Source organism: Chiloscyllium plagiosum, unplaced genomic scaffold (genome assembly GCF_037043375.1).
Source record: "Chiloscyllium plagiosum isolate Xiang-an unplaced genomic scaffold, Cpla_swu_hap1 HiC_scaffold_30, whole genome shotgun sequence".
Taxonomy (NCBI): Eukaryota; Metazoa; Chordata; class Chondrichthyes; order Orectolobiformes; family Hemiscylliidae; genus Chiloscyllium; species Chiloscyllium plagiosum.
The window spans coordinates 14,837,061-14,850,817 of record NW_028270168.1 but is presented as its reverse complement, the minus strand read 5'-3'; positions in this window follow the sequence as shown (position 1 = coordinate 14,850,817).

Here is a 13,757-nt window from a genome sequence, read left to right as displayed (position 1 = left end):
TACGAACAGTGCCTTTAGGCCATTCCAAGTTTATGAAAGGTTCCTTATAAATGTCTTCCCTTCTTATCTGAATCTTCAGAATTGATTTTGCATTGCTTACCATGACATTCAGGATCAATAAGAATATCTCACTCTGCTTCTGGAATAATGGGGTAATTAGGATGAGCTCTCAAACTGCATTGAGCCATGTGCATTCACCCTGGAGTGGAGGTTTATGAGAGATAACTAATGAATATTCAATCTGTGCACGAATTTGATCATTAAGGTTGACTGCTATTTCAGAAATAAAAAGGTTGAAGCTATAAATGACTTTTTTTAGCCTTCTAGAATCTGTTAATCTAATTGCAAAAGAGACACTTGGCAGTTTACGTTCTTCAGCCAAAGATCCTTCAGTCAGACAGTAAATTGACAAGCCAATTTTCTTAATACAGACTATATAATGATGTTTGTTTAAAAAGCAGGACACATGATTAATGTTTCATTCTATAAATATGCCATTGGTTCATTATCTTTTATAAATTTCTTCTAGTTCAAGTCACTCACAGGGCCAGAAATCTTTAAGTGAAAGGACAGGACAATTTTGCAAACAAAGTCCAAACACACTGAGATTGAAATGAATCTGGACAAGTGCACTGTGTGTAGGAGTTGGAAAGTTACGTTGCATCTACACAGGACATTAGTTAGGCCACTTTTGGAATACAGTACTGTGGTCAGTTCTGGTCTCCCTATTTCTGTTTATAGCTGCAGTGAACTCTGAGGTCTGTGCATGGCAGTGACTTCCAGAACCAGAGGTCCATACTGCAATCCTAGTTGACATGTTGAATACCGGAACTTAGAGGGAATGCTGCCTACCATCTGAGCGAATTGAAAGACTGTGACAGAACTTTTCATAGAATCTTGCAATCATAGATTGGTTACAGTGCATAAGAGACCATCATCTTTAAGACCATGCTGGACCATGACACAAGGGAATTATCTACTTCCATTCTCCCATCCTTTTCCCATTGCCCTATACATTGTTTCCTTTAGATCCTTATTGAATTCCTAGCTGGAGTTTAATTTAGATAATTGTGAGGTGCTGCATTTTGGAAAGGCAAATCAGGGCCGGACTTATACGCCTAATGGTAAGGTCCTGGAGAGTGTTACTGAACAAAGAGACCTTGAAATGCAGGTTCATAGTTCCTTGAAAGTGGAGTAGCAGGTAGATAGGATAGTGAAGAAGGCATTTGGTTTGCTTGCCTTTAACTGGTCAATATAGGAATTGGAATCATGTTGCACCTATACAGGAAATTGGTTCGGCGTTCAATTTTGGTCTCTCTGCTATAGGAAGGATGTTGTGAAACTTGAAAGAGTTCAGAAAAGATTTACAAAGACATTGTCAGAGTTGGAGGGTTTGAGCTACAGGGAGAGGCTAAATAGGCTGGGTATTTTTTTTCCCTGGAGTGTCAGAAGGGTGACCTTATAGAGGCTTATAAAATCACGAGGGGTATGGATAGGACAAATAGACAGGTCTTTTCCCTGAGGGATTCCAAATCTAGAGGGCATTGGTTTAGAGTGAGAGGGGAAAGATTTAAAAGGGATCTAAGGTGCAACTTTTTCATGCAGAGAATGCTGCATGTATGGAATGAGCTGTCAGAGGAAGTGGTGGAGGCTGGTATAGTAACAACAGTTAAAAGGCATCTGGATGGGTGTATGAATAGGAAGGGTTTAGAAGGATATGGGCCAAATGCTGGCAAATGGGACTAGGTTTATTTAGGATATCGAGCCAGCATGAATGAGTTGGACTGAAGGGTCTGTTTCTGTGCTATATATCTCTACGACACAATGACTCTAAGCTGTGACTGAATCTTCCTCCACTGCTTTCCTGTTATTAACTATTCCCTACATTTGTTAATGACTGGGATGACATACTCGAGAACCGTCTATCCAAGTTTGCCAATGAAGCAAAGATTGATTGATGGTATAACAAGTACTGTGGATGGCAGCATAAATTTACAAAGAACTTGTAAACAGCACATGCTGAGAGAGCCATATTATTATCTAGAAGTTGCCTGCAAACATAATTTTACCAACAGCCACCTAATTGACTGCAAGTAATCTAAGCGGGTAAGGTCATTAATTCCAATATCTTTCACAGAGGGCGATCCCAGTAGGGATAAGGATCCTTCCAACTTGCTCCAGTGAAAGTTCCCTTGACAACCAACCTTCTAGAAACTCAACTGCAGGAATCCTCACAGCCTATTGAGACTACTTTGCTCTACAAGCGTTTGAACTCAATCCTAAATCATCAGTTTTAATCAAAATCCCAAAGCTGATGTAGAGCAGTGGTAGTTGTAAACCAAAGACCAAGTTAGCCATAATTTGTAACAGTTTACTCTGCTTACCTGTTATCAGCCACTCCATGTGGGAGTGTGCATATGGGAATGTATGTGTGAGACATTGTGTTTTAAATGCAAGGTAAATGTGTGAGGATAAATAACTTCTATTAGTTTTAAGCTCTCAAAAGTGTGATGCTATAATTACTTAATATTGGAGCCACACCAAAGGCAAGAAAACATATACCCCTGACACACCAAACATACCAATCATGGCCACTAAAGGAAATACATGACAAACTCATAGAGGCAGACTCTAAATTTGTGATCCCCAGGATGACGTAAAGTAGAAATAATGAAATACCAGATTAAAATGGGGCTGGAAAAGCACAGCAGGTCAGGCAGCATCCGAGAAGCAGGAAAATTGACGTTTCGGGCAAAAGCCCTTCATCAGGTATCAATGAGATACCACTCAGCCCCTTGAACCTTTCCCACCATAATGAACATGTGAACACACAAATTAGGAGCCGGAATAGGTCATTCAGCCCATTGAGCCTGTTCTGATATTGAAAGAGATCATGGCTGATCTTAATGTAAGCTTAAATCCATATCCTTTGATAACCTTTAACCTCCTTGCTAACCAAGAATCTATCTACACCTGCCTTGACAATATTCAAGGACTCTGTTTTCTGCCAATCTTTCAGGAAGAAAGTTCCAAAGATTCATAACTTTCTTAGCAAGAAAGTTGCTTCATTTCTGTTTTAAATTGGCAATCCCTGATTAACCCTTATTTTCCGATTCTCCTATAAGAGAAACCATCTTCTCCACATCTATCCTGTCACCCACTCTCAGGATCTGATGTGTTTCAATCTAGTCACTTCTTACACTTCTAAACTCCAGCAAGCACAAGTCAAGACTGTTCAAACTACCCTCATAAGACAAAGACCCCATTTCAGGTATGAGTGCAGGAAACCTTCTCTGAATCGCCTCCAACGCATGTACGTACTTCTTGAATTAGACCATAGTGTCCAGATATAGTCTCACCAATACCCTGTTTAACTGAAGCATAATCTCCTGACTATTATATTCAATTCCCCTGACAATAAATATTAATAAACTCAATTAGGAGCTTTACCTGCATATTAAACCTTTGTGATTCATGCATGAGGACACTCAGATCTTTTTGCATCTCCAAGCTCTGCAATATCTCACCATTTATGTAATGGGCTTCACTTTCATTCTTCCTACCAAAATGGACAGTTTTATACATTCCATTATACTTACTTTGACTCACCTTTGCCCACTCACTTAACCTATTTATACCGAGTCAGAGTCATGCAGCTTCGAAACTGGGTCTTCAGCCCTCCATATTTGTGTGACCAACAAACATCAAACTGCACTATTCCTATTCACCTGCACTGAGCCTGCCGTGTAAGTACTCATCTAGATACTTCTTAAATGTTTTGGGATTATCTGCCTCTACCATCCTCACAGGCAGCATGTTCCATATTTCTACCATCCTTTGGTGATAACATTTTTCCTCGTATCTCCTCTAAACCACTTCCACTTCACCTTAAACATAGGCCGTCGGATCTTAGACATGTCTGCCATGGGGAAGAGATTCTCACAATCTGCTCTGTCTATCCCTCTCACAATGCTGTAAATCTTGATCAGATTCCCCCTCAGCTTCCTCTGCTCCAAAGAAAACAAAGCCGGCCTATCCAGTCCCCCGTCACAACTGAGACTTTCCTTCCCAAGCACATCCTGGTGAATCTTCTGTGCACCTGCTCCAGTGCAATCACATCCTTCCGATAATGTGGTAACCAGAACTGCACACAGTATTCCATTGGTGATCAAACCACATATAAACCTGTAACAAGATTTCTTTACTATAATATTCTACATTCCAGCTAATGAAGACAAGAATCCCAATGTCATTTTCACCACCCTTTCTACCTACGTTAACACCTTCAGGGATCTATGGACTTGTACACCAAAGTCCCTTTGTTCCTCAGTACTGCCAGGGTATGCACCAATCATTGTGTATCTCCTTCCCTGATTAGACCGCCCAAAATGCGTCACAATACACTTTCCATGATTAAACTTCACTGCAATTGGTGTGCCCAATTTACCAACTGATCGATGTCGGGCTGTAGCCTGAGCCCATCCTCCTCACTATCAACAACACCCCCAATGTTATGTAATCCTCAAACTTAAACCAATTATACCTTCTACAATATCCCTCTTTTTGAAGCAAAGTCAAAAATGACCGATGAGGGCGGGGAGGTGGATGTTGTCTACATCAACTTTAGTAAGGACTTTGACAAGGTCTCCCATGGCAGGCTGATACAGAAGGTGAAGTCACCTGGGGTCTGCAGTGAGCTGGTAGGGTGGATACACAACTGGCTGGGTTATAGAAAACAGAGAGTAGCACTGGTAGGGTGTTTTCCAGACTGGAGATCTGTGACCAATAGTGTTTCAGAGGGATCAGTGTGAGGAACCCTGTTATTTGTTAAACGTATGTAAATGATTTGGAGGAGAATGGTGAGTGATGAAATTAGTAATTTTGCAGATGACGCAAAGATTGAGGGAGCTGCGGATAGTGAGGAGGATTGCCAGAGGATACAGCAGGATATAGATAGATTGAAAACTTGGGCTCAAAAGTAGCAGGTGGAATTTAATCAAATTCATGAACCGGTCCTTCGGCCCACCAGTCTTGCGCTGACACATGACACCCTTGTAAATTAAAAACCTTGTGCCTCTATGTCTGTATCCCAATGTTCACTGTTTATTCACAGATCTGTCAAACGCAAATGCAAGGTGATGCATTTTGGAAGGTCTATTGCAGGTGGGGAGTACAGAGTAAATGGCAGAACCATGAGAAACATTCACATATAGAGGGATCTAGATGTATATATCCACTGTTCTCTGAAAGTGGGAACACAAGTGGATAAGTTGGCCAAGAAGGCATACAGCATGCTTGCCTACATCAGCTGGGGCATCGAGTATAAAATTGGCAAGTTATGTTGCAGCTGTATCGAATTTTAGTTAGGCCACATTTGGGGTGTGGCATGTAGTTCTGGTTGCCACACTACTAGAAGGATATGGAGGCTTTGGAGATGGTACAGAAAAGGTTTCCCAGGATGTATTAGCCATGAGGAGAGGTTAGACAATCTTAGTTCATTTTCACTTGAATGTCGAAGGCCGAGGTGCAACCTGATGGACGTTAACAAAAGTATGAGGGACATGGATTGAGTGGATAGTCTGTGTCTTTTTCCCAGGGTAGAAATGTTAATTACTAGGGTACATAGGTTTAAGGTAAAAGGGGGAAGTTTCAAGAAAATGTGAGAGACAAGCTTTTTTATACACAGATGCTGGTAAGTGCACCTCCAGAGGAAGTAGTAGAGGCAGATACAATAGCAATGTTTAAGGGGCAGCTTGACAGATATGTGAATAAACAGGGAACAGTGGGCTACGGACATAGAGGCAAAAGGTTTTTAGCTTACAAAGATATCATATGTCAGTGCAAGATTGATGAGCTGAAGAGTCTGTTCCTGTATTGTTCTTTGTTCTTCGTACATCCACATCCAAGTTGTTAATATGCATAACAAACAGCGAGGATCCCAGCACCAATCCATGTCGTCCACTGCTATTCAGAAATTTCCAGTCACAAAAATATCTTTCCACCATCACCCCTTGCCTCTTATTTGTAAGCTAGCTTTGGATCCAGTTTGCCTTAGATCCCATGGGCTCTTACCTTTGGGACCAGCCTTCCATGTGGGACCTTGTCAAAGGCCTTACTGAATTCCATGTAAACCACATCAACTGTACTTCCCTCATCAAAGTATTTAGTCACTCTTTCAAAACAACTCAACTCAATTAGTCAGGCAGGATCTGCCTCTAACAAATCCATGCTGACTATCCCTGATCAATCCCTGCTTTTCCAACTATTGATTAATCCTGTCCTTCTAAATCTTTTACAATAATTTCCCTCCCACTGACTGGTCTGTAATTACCTGGCCTATCCCTGTTCTCTTTCTCGGACCACATTAGCTAGCCTCGAGTCATCTGGCACTTCACCAACCCCTTCACCTGTGGGTCAGTGAAGTATTAAGAATATATGCCAGAGCCTTTTATAGCCTGTTTATATTCTCTTCACAGCTTCTGAGCTATATTGCGCTGCCAGGAAAATCTAGCTACCATACCTTCCAACTGTTCATCTCAGTTATTTGTATAAATTGTAAACCATTATGGTCGTAGCATTATTACATCTTTGTAACTTGAAAAAGAACCAATTCATGCTTACTGTCTGTTAGCCAGCCAACCATCACACCTATGCTAATATGCTGTCCCCTACACCTTGATCTTTTATTATCTATAATAGTTTGATATGAGAACTTCTCAAATGACTCCTGAACATTGATATCTAGTACATCCATTGGTCCCCTTTATCTATAGCAGATGTTACCTCATCAAAGAACTCCAATTGGTATATCAAACATGATTTCCCTTTCACAAAACCATGTTGACTCTGCCTGATTAACTTATCCAAGTACCATCCAATAGCATCTTTATTACTTACTTCCTTGCTGTGGCAGTGATGCAGTGGCTGCTGTGTCAGTTCGGGGGTGGTAGTGGGGTGGGTCCAGTCCAGAAATCCTTGCTTAGTCGGCCTCAGGGGTGGTTTTGGCAGCAGTGTCCCATAGCCACTCCAGAAACCCAGGAGCTTTTGAGGGAAAAAAAGATTAATTTAGTCCTAACTTTGTCTTAATTACTTCTTCTTACAATTTCTGTAATTAAAATGGTGCCAAATTGTGGCGACTTGTACACATCTCACTGTATTTTCAAAAATACAAATGGCAATAAATTACTACTCTATTCTATTCTATTGTTTTCTAACATTTCCCTATGTTGGATTTTAAACTAACTAGCCTGTAGCTTTCTGCTTTCTTCCTCTCTTTCTGAATAAAGGAGTTACATTCACAATCTTTCAACCTTATGGGATCATCCCCAAACCTTGATAGTTTTGGAAAATTAAAGCCAACACATCATTTATCTCAACAGCCACATCTTTTAAGACCCTAGAACGAAATCCATCAGGTACCTTTCAACTCACTGTTCCAACAATTTACTCAGTATCACTTCTGCAGTGATTGTGATTTTCCTGAGTTTTTATTTTATTCATTCAGAGGATGTGGGCATCAATAGCTAGGCCAGAATTTATTGCCCATCCTTAATTACTCAGAAGGTAGTTAAGAGTCAACCACATTGCTACAGGTCTAGAGTCACATGTAGGTCAAACCAGGTGAAGATGGCAGCTTCCTTCCTTAAAGGACATTAGTGAACCCAATGGGTTTTCCCCCAACAATTGACAATGGTATCATGGTCATCATTAGACTCTTAATTCCAGGCTTTATTTTAATTTGAATTCAAATTCCCCATCTGCCATGGTGGGTTTCGAGCCCAGGTTCCCAGAGCATTAATTGGGTCTCTGAATTAACTGTCCAGCGATAATACCATTCGGCCATCACTGCCCCAATGCCTTCCTTCCAATTTCTGATTTATTGCTGCTTCTGGAATGTAACCTGTGTCATCTATGGTAAAGACTGATGCTAAAATACCTTGTAATTAATCTTCCAAGTCTCTGTTTTCACTTATTATTTCAGTGGTTTCACTTTCTGTAGGATCAAGGGTTTGTACCAATGTACGAGACGACCATTTGGATATTGTCAGCCTGTTCAATTTTTCAGTGGACAAGAGACAGCAGTTTACAAGGTCTATCCCTAGGTTGCCATTTATCTAGATGATGTGCTAATAACAGGGAAGACCAGTAAGGAGCATTAGGAGAATTTGGACATAGCCTTTAGATGTTTCCCCCAGGTGGGCATATGCCTTGAAAGGGAAGAATGTGTGTGTTCCAGGCATTCTAAGTGACCTACTTGGGCTACAGTCGACAAGACAGGGTAACACTTGTTGAACGACAAAGTGACATTGATCAAAGGTGTCCTGGCTCCCATGTCTGCACTAGAGCTTAGGTCTTTCCTTGAGCTTAAAAATGGTAGATGCTGGGAAGTTGTTTCCGTTGGGAGAGGATAGTAGGACCCGTGGGCACAACCTTAGAATTAAAGGGGGTCAATTTAAAATGGAAATGAGGAGACATTTCTTCAGCCAGAGAGTGATGGGCCTAGGGAATTCATTGCCATAGAGTGCAGTGGAGGCTGCAACATTAAATGTCTTCAAGGCAGAGATTGACAAATTCTTAATCTCGCAAGGAATTAAGGGATATTGGGAGAGTGCGGGTAAGTGGCAGTGAAATGCCCATCAGCCCTGATTGAATGGGGAGTGGACTCGATGGGCCAAATGCCTTACTTCCACTCCTATGCCTTATGGTCTTTTGGTCTTAATACATCCTTAAAGCAACAATGCTCACAGAGTATGCAGAGAGAACCCTCTTAAAATTCTCTATAATTGCAATATTTCTTTCTATATAACAAAAAATGTTACTGTGAGAGTTATTTTCCTAGATACTTAATGGTAACTCTAACACTTTCATCCAACATCAGAAATAGAAGAATGGTGTGTTACAATTCACTCAAAGGGGCACCAGGTTGCTATGGTAACGTGGACTTTTCCATGCATGTTGCAGACTAGAGTTACGTGTAAGTGATGATAAAAGATCCAACTTGATTTTCATCATGAGGCTGACTGGGAAACGCACAGCCTGCTGCATTGAAAGGGTTTGCAGGTTGAAACACATTTGGTTGTTATGTTAGGAATGCATCTGGATTCAAACATTTGCCAATTGTTTTTAATCACTCGGTTGATAAACCTGTTATCCATGGTGAAGTCTGAGGCATGGAGCTACATAAGCCTCAGTCATGCTAGAGCACTGATTTCACAATAAATCACATCACCTGGAGTTCTGGGGAAAGCAGGAAAGTTAAACCTTGGCATTTGCTCTCACTCACTACATACGGACACCCCTGTCCTTTTCAGGTAATCTGCTTACATGATGTTGAATGAAGGATAAATACAACCTTGCAGGATATTAGAAATACTTCCCCTAATCTTCAACAAAATAATGCCAAGCAATCTTTTACACCCACTCGAGAGAGATGAAAAGGCCTCAGTTCTGTGCCTCATCTCAGAGTCAGCAGTTTCTGACAGTGCGATGTTTGTTTAGTAAACAGCACTGGTGCCTTAACCTTGACTTCTGAGCCCTGGGCACTGGACATCTGAGGATACAGGCTAGAAGCAGGAGAGGGCCATTCAGCCCCTGAGCCTGCACCACCATTTCATAAAATCATGGCTGAGCTCACTGTGGATGGACCTTTTGCCAGTCAACAGCTTTTCTACTGTTGCCTCAATACTAATAAAAGACAGCACGGTGGCTCAGTGGTTAGCACTGCTGCCTCATAGCAGTAGGGACCTGGGTTCGAGTCCAGCTCTCAGATAACTGTTTGTACATCCTCCCTGTGATGGCGTGGGTTGCCTCTGGGTGCCATGGTTTCCTCCCACGGTCCAAAGATGCGCAGGTTAGGTGGTTTGGCCATGGGAAATGCCGGGTTATAAGGATAGGATAGGGGGCTGGGTCTGAGTGTGATGCTGATTCTATGGGCTAAATGGCCTCTGTCCATTCTATAGGAATCCTATATTCAGGAACCCTGCTCCACCGCTTTCCGTGGAAATGAATTCCACAAACTCACAATTTGCTGAGGAAAAAAAAATCCTGACCTAATTCTTAAATGAGAGGTACCTTATTTCTGAACCATCTTGCCATTCAAATTTCTTCCCCAAGGAGAAGTCTCCCTTCAGCATCCAGCCTATCAAATCCTTAATGGTCTCGTCCATTTTAATGACATTACTCCTCAATCCTCTAACCATCAATGAATACAAGCCTGAGCTGTTCAAACTTTCCACATAAGTAATGTCTTCATCCAAGGAATCAATCGAGTTAGCTTTCTCTGAACAGCATTTAATACATAGAGTCATAGAGTCATAGAGATGTACAGCATGGAAACAGACCCTTTGGTCCAATCCGTCCATGCCAACCAGATATCCCAACACAATCTTGTCCCACCTGCCAGTGCCTGGCCCATATCCCTCCAAACCCTTCCTATTCATATACCTATCCAAATGCCTCTTTAATGTTGCAATTGTACCAGCCTCCACCACATCCTCTGGCAGCTCAATCCATACACGTACCACCTCTGCGTGAAAAGGTTGCACCTTAGGTCTCTTTTATGTCTTTCCCCTCTCACACTAAACCTATGCCCTCTAGTTCTGGACTCCCCAACCCCAGGGAAAAGGCTTTGCCTATTTATCCTATCCATGCCCCTCATAATTTTGTAAACCTCTATAAGGTCACCCCTCAGCCTCCGACGCTCTAAGGAAAACAGCCCCAGCCTGTTCAGCCTCTCCCTGTAGCTCAGATCCTCCAACCCTGGCAACATCCTTGTAAATCTTTTGTGAACCCTTTCAAGTTTCACAACATCTTTCCGATAGGAAGGAGACCAGAATTGCATGCAATATTCCAACAGTGGCCTAACCAATGTCCTGTACAGCCGCAACATGACCTCCCAACTCCTGTACTCAATACTCTGACCAATAAAGGAAAGCATACCAAACGCCTTCTTCACTATCCTATCTACCTGCAACTCCACTTTCAAGGAGCTATGAACCTGCACTCCAAGGTCTCTTTGTTCAGCAACACTCCCTAGGACCTTAACATTAAGTGTATAAGTCCTGCTAAGATTTGCTTTCCCAAAATGCAGCACCTCGCATTTATCTGAATTAAACTCCATCTGCCACTTCTCAGCCCATTGGCCCATCTGGTCAAGATCCTGTTGTAATCTGAGGTAACCCTCTTCGCTGTCCACTACTCCTCCAATTTTGGTGTCACCTGCAAACTTACTAACTGTACCTCTTGTGCTCGCATCCAAATCATTTATGTAAATGACAAAAGGTAGAGGGCCCAGCACCGATCCTTGTGGCACTCCACTGGTCACAGGCCTCCAGTCTGAAAAACAACCCTCTACCACCACCCTCTGTCTTCTACCTTTGAGCCAGTTCTGTATCCAAATGGCTAGTTCTCCCTGTATTCCATGAGATCTAACCTTGCTAATCAGTCTCCCATGGAGAACCTTGTCGAACGCCTTACTGAAGTCCATATAGATCACATCTACTGCTCTGCCCTCATCAATCCTCTTTGTTACTTCATCAAAAAACTCAATCAAGTTTGTGAGACATGATTTCCCACGCACAAAGCCATGTTGACTATCCCTAATTAGTCCTTGCCTTTCCAAATACATGTACATCCTGTCCCTCAAGATTGCCTCCAACAACTTGTCCACCACCGAGGTCAGGCTCACTGGTCTATAGTTGCCTGGCTTGTCCTTACCACCCTTCTTAAACAGTGGCACCACATTTGCCAATCTCCAGTCTTCCGGCACTTCACCTGTGACTATCGATGATACAAATATCTCAGCAAGAGGCTCAGCAATCACTTCTCTAGCTTCCCACAGAGTTCTTGGGTACACCTGATCAGGCCCTGGGGATTTATCCACCTTTAACCATTTCAAGACATCCAGCACTTCCTCCTCTGTAATATGGACATTTACAACGATATCCTTCTTGAAATAAGGCCACCAAAACTATATATAGTATTCCTGATGTTGTCTCACCAATCCTTGTACAACTGGAACCAAAGTCCTACTTTAAAATTCCATTCCCCTTGCGATAAACAAAACCATTCTAATTGTCTGCTTAATTACTTGCTGTGGCAGCACATTAACCTCTTCTAACTTATATACCTGGAGACATTGGTGACTTCAAATTCTTCAAACTTTCTTCCTGTAAAAGTGCATAAGTTCACAGTTTCCCACATTATACTCCATCTGTCAATTATTTGCCGATTCACGTAACCCAGCTCTATCCTTTTACAGATTGCTTCTGTCTTCTTCACAACTTACTCTCTGAGTCATCAGCAATTTCAGCACCAATGTTCAGAGCTTTATCCAAATTAGGTATGTGATAAATGGTGTACACTAGTGAAGCCTGAAGCAAGACTGTAGTGGTGGAGAAGGGAAAGTTGGACTCTCTTTAAGTTATCTTTCTTTCTCTTAGTTTATTTTAAGTTAATGAGTATGGTGCTGGTGCATGATAATGGTGTAAACAGTTCATTGTATTCTATATTGAATACATGTGACAATAAATGATTCAGATGTAAACACTTGAAGACCCAACACTGACTAATCTAGTACTCCACTTGCACCTTGCCAAAACAAAAATGATTCATTTATTCATACTCTCTACTTGCTGTTCGCTAGCCAGCCTCTCCCCAAGGTTACCCCACACCGCGAGCTCTGATTTTTTGGATCAAACATTGATGTTGCACCTTGTCTAGTACTTTCTGGAAATCCAAGTATATCACCCATGTGTGTGCCATTTTAACCACATCCCTTGTTTCCACCTCAAACAACCCTAGTAAATTAGGCAAATATGACTTCCCTTTCACAAAAGCTTTTAATGCTGCATGATTACATTGAGATTTTCTAAATATCCAGTGGTAACCTCCTTAATGATAAATTCCTGCACATTTCACTGAGTCACATGTTAACTGGCCTCTAGTTTTCTGTTTTCTGTCTCCTTCTTTCCTGATTACATTAAATAATGATTTACATTTATTATTATTTTCTAATTTGATGGAACTTTCCAGAATCAGGGGAATTTCAGAAAATTAAAACCAATGCAGCCTTTATCTCATTTTTTTTAAGGCTCTGGGAATGAAGTCCATCAGGATCTTGCAGCGAGTCAGTCTTCATATCAACTAGTCAGTCTTCATATCTCATAATGTTCTCAATATTCTTTCCCTAATGTTTATAATTGTTTTAAGTTCCTTTCTCCCCTCAATCTCTTGATTTATAATTATTTCATGGGTATTATTTGTTTCTTCCACAGCGAAGATAGTTGTAAAATGCCTGTTCAATTCATCCATCATTTCTTTACTTGCTATTATTAATTCACCTGACTCACTCTCTAGAGGGCTAATGCCCACTTTAGTCACTCTTTACAGTTTTAAATAGCTGCAGAAATTCTTACCATTTGTCCATTTATAGTCAGCTTTCTCGTACTTTAATTTCACGTTTCTTTTTTATGTTAGTCATTATTTTAAAAATATTTTTATCTACAAGATGTTAGCATCATCAGAGGAAATCTTTGTAAGGGCATTACACAAATAAATATTCCTTTAAACTCCCTTTTGCAGTTTAGCTTTTATAAACACTTTTGAAAAAGGTGCCTCAATGATATTTTGATTCTTTCAATTTGATATTTTAACATCCTTAGTTAGCCACGGAGAGTGTATCCTTCTCCTTAAATCTTTGTTTTGTTTAGATCTCACTAGAATATGTCCTTGCTAATTATGCAATTTCTCCCTCAATG